We start from the raw sequence: 9,962 nt of genomic DNA on the forward strand, positions 1-9,962 counted from the left end.
CTCCAGGATCACTTCTAACCTAAATTATTTCATGTTTCTTGCACAAATTCTCAGCCATATGTCCCAAGTCAGGCTTGTCATCAGTAGACTTTGTTCTCTCATCTGTATTTGTGGCTGGTGAAACAGGATTTCTAGTGGCTGGGCTTACTCTGTCAACAGATTTATGCCTTCTGGCAAAATCTTTGGTGCACTCCATAAACTTCTGATGGCTGAAGTTCGTTGTAGTCACCCTTCTTCCAGCCCATGTTGCCTGCTACTGTGGGAGATCCCCTTTAATTTCAGCTTTAAACAATCCAAACCAAATACCCTCTTTGATTGCATATCCTGGCTCTTAAAACTTAACAGAGCACATTAAAATTTCTTATTTATGGTTTTACATCATCTCCCAGAAGAGAAGGGGTGATTTTTTTTTAAGAGAATGTGGTGGCAATATAAAGTTTTATATGATGTAAAATAAAATATCTCCTTCAGATTTATCTCCTCCAAATGCTCCCATATATTATACGCTTCTCTGCAAATACATTTAACCAGGAGATAATTTTTACTGCTGTACTACAGTCCATAGAATCAGAAACTCGCAGACTAATAGCTTATGGAAAGGCAATAGTAAAAGTTTTGGGGGAATAAAAAAAAAGTTTTCTTCTCACTGAGAGCTTTAGAAAATAACCAGAAAAAATTCCTCTGCCACTTTATTTAAGAAGTCTAAGGTGTCTGAATCCGACAAGATATAAATAACATCTTACTATTTCAGTGATCCTCTGCCTCCTGCTTTTACACAAATATCATACAAGGTCTCACGTTGTGCAAATAGCAAGGAATCTTAGGTAATGTAGAAAATTCCACAAGAAAAAAAATGCACTCACTTTTAAAGTAAAATTATTTAATTAAAAACAATTTCTAAAATAAACTGTGTAAGAGAAACCACCAGTTTTAATTATCTATCGCTGTCTGAAGAGTGCCAAATCAAAGCATCATAGCTGCGCTCAGGGGTATGCTTCGTGTGTCACACCAACGTCTCCTCGGCACCTGCGCTTCGGGTGAGCCATCTATTGTGTGTGAGCAGGAGCTGATGGCCAGAAGGAAGGATAGTGGTTTGGATGATTTAGCCTTCAAAGCTGAATAAACTAGTCTCATGCATGTAAGAAGTGTTTACAGTTTTATACAGAAATATCAGTCTTCATACATATCTTTTCAGTCATCTTCTCTTCCAAGAAACCATTAATCCACTTTAGTGAGAGACTATCATTCTTCGGCTGTGGTGTTTTATTGGTTCAGTACAGCAGAACCAGTAAAGTGATTTTTAAAGTGTCTGCAAGGTTTAATATTGCATTTTATTTGGTATGCTTACTGCGAGCCTGTTCCTCTTGAATTCATTGGCAAAGTTCACATTGACTTTGATGGAACAGTTTTCAGTTCTAGAAGATTTGACAGAGCTATAGTAAATCATTCAGTGCTTGAAGAAATACTGATATATTTTTAAATTACTTCCTTCTACCGAATAACTTGCAACTTGACGCAAGTGAATCTCGCAAAATATCACTCACTGCTTCACTTCACTCCCAAATAAATGTTCACATTTCGCCATGTTTGGCTGGTGTATTTCTGCTCACTTCAGTGTCTTCTTGGGAAATAGCTTATTTCCCAAGAAATAGTTTATGTGCTTTCAGTGATCTGAAAGGAATGCACTAGATGATCTGCAAATATATGTAAGAGAAACACATTTCTCCCCTGAACTTTTGTAAACTTTATTTCAAATATTTCTGTTTTGAAACAAAGGAAGACAATTGTCACATGAAAGTTAGCATCATTCATGTATAAAGTTACTTTCCTTTTTAAAACAGTTCAGGTCATTAAGCAGGAACTACGCTTTTTGCTGTAATTAAGCAGGGATGATTCTTCCAACTTGCATACCTCTTCTTTACTAAGAATTATCCAACTCACTGTAACAAATTTAAGAGGATGATATTTTGCTAAGAGGAAATGAATTATTGTAATACTGATATCCCAATAATGGAATATCACCTACTAGGTCAATATGCTTAGTTCTGGTCAGCAGGTTGTGCTGTAAATGGACTGAGTTTAGGGTGGTAATATGTGTAGAAAAATAACATTCTGAGTCAAAGCCTTGTTATATGTGAGTGCCGGTGGCTCTGCTGGTGTAGCGATTAGTGTTGTACAGTCACACACACTGCCACGTTTTGCTTAGTTCATTTCGCTTTCTCAGCTATGAAAATTAGAAACGCCACCTAATTTCAGAGCTGTGGAGTGAATAACAGGGGACTCAACCCGGGGTGTATGTGTCTGTGCACCGCATGTTTTCCATAGAAATACCGAATTACGGTCATTTTGCAGTGTAAATGTTCAGCAGTGAAATGTAATAAAGCAGTAATTTTAAATAGATTATTAGGAGTTGGTAATGATATTCAAAGTTGTTATTTGCATGCATTTTTTGTTTTCTTCCATAGAAAAGGCTTGGGAGGTGTAAATAAAATAAAATAAAGAATGATGTTAGACTATTGTAAGTCTCAGTCTGACCTCAGTGCTAGTGGGACGCTTGGATCTTGGATATGTTAATTATAAGTGAGATCACAAAACATTTAGAAAAATCCTGGGTGACAAAACCAAGCCAGTATAACTTCATAAAAGGTAAAAATCTCAAGTGTGATGTTGTCTGGTATATTTATTTTCAGGGAAATTATGCAAAGAACAGATGGGGAAGTTACAGATGTAGCCTTCTTGGATTTCAAAATAGCTTTTGACAGAATCCAATACCATGGCCTCAATGGATGAGTTTAGTCCATATCTCTGTATCTTAATCTGTATCTCCAAACAAGGAAAAAAGTTGGCTGGAGACAAGGAAAAATGTATAAAGTGGGTTAAATGATTGTGTCATACACACGCCAGCAGAATCCCAGCCAGAAGAGTCACTCTTCGTGATCGTGCTCTCACCAGGAGACAAGACGATGCGGCAGTGCTTCCCCGTCTGTTTTACACTGCAGGTCGCTCCGGAGAGACCCCAGATAAGTCCCACTTGTCAGCGCTCCCCACGTTCTTCTGGCTGATGCTCCTGTGGTCGGGATGTGGTGCTTCAGCAGTGTCCGCGACTGGCCTGTGGAAGCCCTAGGGAGCGGGGACGTTGCTGAGCCCAGCTGCCGTGGGGTGCAGGCATCCTCGAGAGGCTGGGCGGAGCGGCCGAAAGCCCTGCAAGCCTCCAGCGTCAGCAGATCCACCATGCAATTTTTGAGTAGGTGAAATCTCTTATTTATACTCTGGCCGGTGGAAGAAAGGTTGGTCTGAAGCTGGGATGGTAAGATGAATATGGATTCTTTTCATTGTGATAAAGGAGAAAAAAATTAATCCTGTAGTAGATTAGTTTTTGAATAATGAAACATTTCGCCTGAAATACAGTTCTGTGAGAACATGCTACCCAGGGGGCAGCTCCGATAAGGCACTCTTCTCGGGACTCTTATTCCTCAGGGAGATTGAGGTCACCTGAAAGCAATAACTAATTATAAATTTTGCCATTTACCTCAGGCCTTATTGACTATGTGCAGTCAGAGCAAGGAAATGCCTCGGACGAGGTTGCGTGGAAGGTAGGTGCAGCTCGCAGGAGCAGAAGAGGAATTCCTCATGTGCTTCAGACACTTCGGTTTTCTGCCCTGGGCGACTCAGTAAAATCAACCTGCAAAGTGGTCAGTAATTCCATGCCAAGTGTGTAGCCGTCTCAGAGAGACGCAAGAACACAGAAGTAAAAAGTCTAAATAAATTCAAGGAACATTAGCATTTTCTGTGGACAGCAGTATTGCTACTTTTGTTAGTTGGAAGAGAAATCAAAGCAGGGCTGGGTGATTTTTGCTGATATTTCTAATGTTATGTTCTGCTAGCCGGCATAGGAGAAACTTTGTTTTTCATTTCATTTGGTATGAAATTGGGACTCATTTCTGAGGAGACCACAGATTCAGGTTTTATAAATCCCAATATAGTAACAGTGCCCCTTCAAATTCAGATTTATTAAATTCAAATGGTGGCCACACTGAGACTGAATAAATTGTTTTTATGCACATGGAAAAATAGCTTAATCTGTAATCCTAGCCTAATACAGAAGAAACTATTAGGAAAACAAACCAATAGAGAGAGGAAAAACTACCTCTAGCACTTTAATCAGCACTCTTATTGCCAAACTCTCTTGTAATTTCTATTTTTCATCTTTGCTCTAGTTTTTCTGCCTCTTTCTTCTCCTTTCTAATTGCTTTGTATTTTCTGTGTTGGTGGTGGGGATTTATGGTAGAAATAATCAGGTCTTCCACTGTTACAATTCTGGTATGCTTTTATATCACAGTTCCTTCCCCCAGCTGTCCATCTCTACTGCTTATCTTCAGGACTACAAAATACTCATCTCCTCCACTGTTTTGTGCATTAGCAGTTAGCAGCAAAATCAATGTATAATGTCTTTCAAAATTACGAGTGATGCAAAAAGACTGAGTTCCAACAGAATAAACGAACAGGAACAGCTATCAGTCAGATGCACATGGCAGAGGACTGAGCATAACGCAATACGCTGTATTCTTAGCACTGCAAATTCAGAGCTGCCACCCTCTCAGCCTGTGTGCTGTGCAAATCAACGAGTATAAGATTGGGCGTTGTAACTGTCGCCTTTTTGAGAAAATTTCTGGTTGGATGGCACATGCCAAACAGAATTAACTCTCTGCTGGGGGGACACGAACAGCACCTGCAGCCCCCATTCCCTCACCATGAGGTTCTGCTTGGCCAGGGGAATCAGACCAGCTTTGCTGCATCTTACCTGCTTTCTCTGCAAGGAACAACAGTGAGAACATGAGGGGAACTTAGGACTGGGTTACTGATTTAATGACTATTATGCGCTTGCTAATTCCTCCCCCTCCCCCACCCCCACCCCCCAGTATTAACAATAATTTCTTACTGCTTGCAAAGAAAATGAGAAATGATAGTGGTTACTCTAAAGTTGATTCTCCAATGTCTTTTCAAATTGTCTTAATCTCTGCTACTAGTTTAGAGTCGTCTGTTCAGATTTGGGGATGAGTTATTCTTACTGTGAGCTGCAGTGAATGATTCCACTGCTACTAAGCAGTGATGATTCATGTTGCAGTTTTTCATGAGTGCAATGTGTCTGCTAGTCCTACTTTAATGTCCACAACCACATGGCCTGCCTAAGAGAAAAATGGATGTGTGAGTAGGGTTAAAAGAACGATGCTCAGTAAAGTCACTTGTGCTGAAGACAGTATGTTCAAGTTCTGCCATCAAGAGGAAAGGAGGGTCAGGGTGAATTCTTCAACTTGCTTGAGAAGAACTCATCCTTACTAGGTGGGATTCCATTCCAGCTATGGTTATGAGGAAAGTTTCTACTTATCTGGGGAAGATGAATAAATAGCTCCCTCCCCCATTCCCTCAGATACATAAATTAATGCAAAACTTGTTCACTGTTAGCTAATAACTCTGTGTGTGTGCCTCTGTGTGAGGCAAGATGCCACTATTTAACAAACTATTTACCAAAACAATGTGGGGGTTGCAGGAAAAATGTTGTCACAGTGCACAGGCTCCACACTTTTCTGACTCTTTCTTTGTGTGCCATTAAAAATGTACATTTGCAGTTTGAAGCTCTGCCCCTTTGTTTGACTCTGCTCAGTTGGTTTGACTGGATAGAACTCAATTTATTTATATGTAACATAATTTTTATGTTTAAAAATTGCCTATAGCCACAAAGACCTGACAAATATTTATCAAAATCTTTGCAGTTACTCTAAATTTATTAATATGTAAGCAAAATCCCTGATGTATTAAAGGACTAACCTGACAAATGTCTTCTTGAGACATCATGACAAAACATAAAAACAGCTACTTGGTTCTTTAAAAATATCGTAAGGCTATAAATTAGCCCATCAGAAGGCTTTATTGTTTTTCACCCAACAAAGAAACACAGATGCCTTCTTCAGTGTCAAAACTAGACATTGTTGTTATGCCAACACCCAAAGCTTCCAGCCAGCTTCGTTTCTCCAGACTGCATATCTTTCCCATTTATTCAAAACTCTTTGGGTGATAAACATAACTAGCTTTTATCCATCTAGTTAAAAGTGTTATAGCACTCTAAGCAGAAGGAAAAAGCTGGGATTGTGGAGTGCTTAGAAAAAGCACGACAGAATGAAGAGCTTTTTAGGCAGCCTTAAGAGAATTTGAAAAATAATGAAAATGAACATTTTTATGGAAAACAAAAGTCTGGTTATTTTTGAAATAATGTTAGTAACATTATTATGACTGAATTGCAATTCAGTCACAAATGAGTAGTACATAATAAGTATCTGTGTTCACTAGAAGCTGAAAAAGTTTCATTTATTACTGTTTTTAATGGTCATATAACCTGTTCATTGCATCATTGTAACACTCAAGGTAAAATGCCAAGTGCAGGACGTTCCCTAACTATCCACTTTGGTTTTTCCCTTGTGGGATCTTGGGATTCTCCATAGATGTGGAATGAGACACAGAGTTCAGAAGGCACTAGTGAGAATTCCTTTGAACTATTTCATCTTCCTCACACCTAGTTCTCATTTATTTGTATTATATTTTAACAGAAACATTTCCTGAGATAACTTGAAAGGTGTGATAAAGATTTACGTGAAGTCCAACTTCCCGCTACACTTTAGAAGTCAAAGATAGCTGAAATACAGTTTATTTTTCCACTAATTATTTGGTGTGGAAATTCAAGTGCTGTTCCCTGTGTTGATACCATGCTTTTTTTTTTTCCTTTACCTTTTTTTTTTTTTTTAATGTGCAAAGAAACGGGACTTTTGATTCTCTTGAACGTTCAGGAATATATTTGGGCACTGAAGCCACGGACATCTCTCTTAATGATGATCACTTCAGCTTAATGTCATTATTCTTGGTGAGAAGATAAAGGGATCTGCTTTCAGTTATATGTAAGTAAACCCACTTATGCCAATCTACAGAAGTTTAATGGTACAGCAGTAAAAATAGACAAAGAAGTTCACATGGTTTTCATTTTTTTTAAAATATGATTCAAGCTTAGCTACAAAAAGCCCTATGAACTTTTATAGCTGAAATGCAAATACCTCAGAGAATGGAGGGCTGTATTTCTAAGGCTCCAAAGGCCAGATAACACCTTTGACATCCAACTTCCATCAAAGCAAGCTAGCCTCCTTCTTACCGTCACAAGCTGTAGCAATTGTGTGCTACGCAGTAAGGTTCTTCGGTGAATAGAGCAATATTTATTTCTCATGCCTTGAAGGTGAAACTGTTGAATATACTTCAGACCTGTATTTGCGTTGCTTAAGTTGTGGTTTCTTGGGAGGGAGAGCCCAGTTTGTGTAACAGCAGTTTATAAAAGTTCAGAGTTCAAATTGTGGAAACCATAAGGAGCTAGAAGAGAATCCTTTATCTGGATGTCATTAGCAAAATGCTGTCTAATTGCGGCCATCAGCGTACATGCACCTCAGCCACAGCTGTGCTTTCTAAAGCAACGACTTATACTTTTTTAATCTGCTTTGAAATAATTTGTTGAAGGCAAGAAATTACTTCATTTGAGCTGGTACAATAAAGATGGGTATGTAGATAGGTATTAATATGCTTTTAAATTGCAATTAAAACAAGGCAAGCATGATTAAATCTGCAGAAAGATTCAGTCTTGGATTTGATTCTGTTCTCACAGTGATGATGGAAATAAAAACCATTTAATGGGAAAAGAAAACCACCCCAAACAATTTAAGGATATGCCAACACTTTACGCTCCAGTGTGCAGTGGAGTGATACCTTATCTAACTTCAAATAATGTAGCAGGAGTACCAGAAACAGTGTCAGTGCAGTGTGAAGCTTTGCAAGGCAGGCATGCATGTTGTAATGGAATTCAAGAGATGCCCTTGCATTCATTCAGGAAATTGGCTCATAATAAATGCACATGGTTCAAATGAACGTGAAAGAAATAAGTATACAGTGAAATTGGCCAATTTGGTTCTATATTCTAGTGGAATTAAAATGCTAGAGTTATATGTAATCACATATCAAAGTCGTGTCATATAAATGATACAAAATCATATTACTTAGTAGTAGATTTAATAAATGCAAGAGAGATAAGATTTGCTTGCAAGTCCTTTTCATGTAATCTAATACAGACCTCTTGTTAGACTGTGTTATGTGGGGCAGGAATTTAGATCATGTTCCTAGTTTAAATGGCTGAAGAAACCTGCTTGTCTTTGATTATTAGTTTGCTATGAATATGAAACAGTAGTATAATGTTGAATGCCCAACCTGGAAGTAAAAAGCAAGCAGAAGCACAGATTATAAAATAGTGGCAGCCAGACTTGCTGAGCAGATACATGTATTTTATCTTGAGATCAGGCAGGAAATAGGACACCGTGGGACAGGTCAGCACAACTGAATGGGGATTCATAGCATCTGAGGTGGATCTCAAAACAGTCAGGTAGGGTAATAGTCATTCAAGCTGGTGCCACAAGCAGCTGCATGGATCAGATTCATACAATGCAGTCTCAGTCCTGAAATAACTTTGTGGCCCAAGTGTAATGTTCATAGTCTCCTGTCCCATCCCTTTCCTGCTCCCTGTATGGCAGAGGAGGGTAGGTGAGTTGCGCAATGGTTGGACCCTTTTCTAATGAATTCTGTGTCCTTGAATCCTCACAAAGGATGTTCATTGTCTATATCCATGTTTGCAAAGATGTGGTGGCCTCGTCTATGGGGCCATCTGTGAGACTCCGTGAGAACTCAAAGTACGACCAGTTGCATTTGCTGAAGCTTGAAACATTAACCTTTTGATTGAAAAAGTCACATTGGATGGCTTCCTGAAGGGAGTCTTTTTGGGAAAAATTCAGCTGAAGCAGTTCAGCTGTCTGTGGAGATGGGACTGGGGAATGATACGTTATTTGGCTCACAGCTGGTGGGAAAAATAGCTAAGGATTGTTTTGTGGTGCATATGTACATGCAGTATAAATTTTGGCTGCAAAGGGAACACTAATTTAGGCATTTCCTAACTTCTGAGTGCTTAACTTTGAAACCTTCATATCTTTAATGAAGGTTTTTTATTAGTTGTATGTGAAAGAGAGAAGCTTGCCTTCATAAAGACCTTGATTGTCGGAGTGACTTAAAGGGTCGGAGTGGGAGTGCGTTCCCAGAGTAATGACACATCCCAATATGAGCTTAGTCATTCTCCAAAATATAATACAGAGCTTAACTTAACACTTCTAATACAAATCTTAACTTACTAAGCCTATCTTACCACTTAACATTTCTAATACAGAGATACAAGCTTAACACTACAGAGATACAAACTTAACACTTCTAATACAGAGACCTTTCCTGTTCTCCATTACCTTGTTACCTTCAAAAATACATTGAAACATTTCAGGTTGAAGCTTCTGTGACTGAGACGCCAACTGTCCCATAACTGATGTATAAAATTCATATAACTTCCCTGGGGCAGCTCATCTAGGTGGGTCTCAGAGTAATTCTGGAGCTACAGTGATGATACACATCAACTCTACATCAGATAATACATGCCAGCACTCATCACTGACCCTCACATATAGAAGCACAGCAATACTGGAGCCTTTCCTCTTTCAGTCCCACCTGGGTCACCATTTGTGGTGTAAGATAGCACAGACCCTCTGGAGCCTCTATCATAACAGAGCAGTCCCACAGTCTCTCTCACCATTGCCTCAGCCTTCTGTCTCTCTCCGTTGCTTCACTCCTCCATTTCTCTCCATAGCTTCTGATCTCTGTCACTCTCCGTTGCCTCCCTTAAATCTTCCTTCTAGCAACGATCACATGTCTGCTCACAATTCCCTTCACCTGTTTTGGCTCTTGAATCAGCTGGTACTCATTAGGCCACACCTCAGGGTAACCGCAAGCAGCATTCCTAACAGTGAGCTTTTACATCTTGATGTTTACAGTTTCCTCACAGAAGG

General features: G+C 39.2%; 1 non-coding gene across 1 annotated transcript; it reads right to left on the reverse strand.

The window, feature by feature from the left end:
- Positions 1–9,488: 9,488 nt before the first annotated feature.
- On the reverse strand, positions 9,489–9,573 carry LOC142085314 (small nucleolar RNA SNORD45). The gene has a single exon (XR_012674617.1). It is a non-coding gene; the product is annotated as a small nucleolar RNA SNORD45 (small nucleolar RNA).
- Positions 9,574–9,962: the final 389 nt, after the last annotated feature.

Source organism: Calonectris borealis, chromosome 8 (assembly GCF_964195595.1).
Source record: "Calonectris borealis chromosome 8, bCalBor7.hap1.2, whole genome shotgun sequence".
NCBI lineage: Eukaryota > Metazoa > Chordata > Aves > Procellariiformes > Procellariidae > Calonectris > Calonectris borealis.